Source organism: Macrobrachium nipponense, chromosome 4 (assembly GCF_015104395.2).
Source record: "Macrobrachium nipponense isolate FS-2020 chromosome 4, ASM1510439v2, whole genome shotgun sequence".
Taxonomy (NCBI): domain Eukaryota; kingdom Metazoa; phylum Arthropoda; class Malacostraca; order Decapoda; family Palaemonidae; genus Macrobrachium; species Macrobrachium nipponense.
The window spans coordinates 89,843,773-89,845,534 of record NC_061100.1 but is presented as its reverse complement, the minus strand read 5'-3'; positions in this window follow the sequence as shown (position 1 = coordinate 89,845,534).

Here is a 1,762-nt window from a genome sequence, read left to right as displayed (position 1 = left end):
TTTGAAATATGCAACATACTTTGCACTAAAGAGAAAGTAAGAACCGGGATCTGCAAATCAACACAGAAACTGTATGGAGGAAGTAGGGCAAAATTGCAAAAGTCTCTTAGGTAAAAGGTATGAATTACCTCACCAGTCAGTTTTATCAGCTAATTGCTTTGCATCCTTAATGTCACAAGAAACCTGTTTACGTCCAGAATATAAATAAATCAACCTGTGAAAGCATTTTCAATGAGCATCAAACAAGTGAAGCATAACTGAACATTTTTATTTTTCATCTAATATGACACGATTACTAGTCGCTTTTACTTATCTTTTTTCTTGTGCTGAAATTTGTTTGCAATATTCTGTCTTTAATGATTTTCCACTGAAATGTTTTGAGAATGTAACAATAATATTTGACAATGAGTTACTTTAAACTTCAAAGCTAAAACCATAAACTCTCTCTCTCTCTCTCTCTCTCTCTCTCTCTCTCTCTCTCTCTCTCTCTCTCTCTCTCTCTCTCTCTCTCTCGTAGTAGCCATCTTGCTTGGTGAGACGTACCCGCGTGAAGTCAGATTAATCAACAGATATCACAAGTTTAACATATGACTAGAATTTGAGAAATATCTAGAAGTGTTCGTGAACTATCGGTGATAAGATTAGTGTGAAAATAGTAGGATAAAGCGTCTTCTAAGTTAGTTTATCAAGTGTAAATACTATAAATCACAAACAAGATGGCAGTAAGTTCCAACTGCGGGAAGAGGTGGCGTAATTTGGCGTGTTTAGCAGATTCGCAATACGATGAGGTAGCAGGAAGGGAACTGGCATTTCTCATCTATGAAATCAGCAACAGTCCTAACCAAAAAGATACAAAAGCATTTCATAGATATATTAGAAGGATATAATCCTTCAAACTGGAACAAATCTAATGAAAACATCTTGAAAATAATTGAAGAAGTTCCAAATAAAATCCAAGTGGTCAAGAGACTCATAAAGAAAAATATACATAAACCAACATATTCCGACAAAGAAAATGAATATGAATCTTGTGAATATCCTAATTGATGCATTAGGAAAAAGAATGCCAAAAGCATGCAAAACTGTGGTAAGGTTTGGTATAGCATAGTCAATCCACAAACCTAATCAGAAAATGTGCTGCATGCAACATTCCGACCCATCCACAGTGTGCTGAGGTAAATACAAGATTTGAGAAAAGATACAAGAATTTTTTGTTCAACATGTCTATCATGGATAGACAATGTTATTAAATCAAGATTGAATGTACAAATAGTTGAGGATGAAGAAGAAGAGGAAGAGGAAGAAGAAGAAGAAAAAGAAGAAGAGGAAAACGGAAGAGAAGTAAACAAAAATGAAATGACAGAAAAATAAGGAAAACAAAGAACAAGATAAAAGTATGGATGCAGAGATACTCATTGATACTACATATGAGGCAATAAAGCAGCATACCTACGAAGAAATAAATTACGATATGACAACAGAAAAGCAAATCCCGAAGAGGCTCTACCCAGATCTACACAATGACGGGAAAGAGGAAAAAATAGACAAGAAAGACAAAATCTGCAACCTTTTGAAAAGAAGGGAATTGCAGATTTGGAGAAAGATGTTACTACAAACATCCTAAGATATGTCAAAACTATGAAATATATGGTAAATGTGCATACTTAGATGGATATGGGGGATGATTGCAGAGATCTGCATCCAAAAATATGTAAAAAAAAACCTAAAAGAAGGAAAAGGATGTAAGTTCGAACACAAAAAA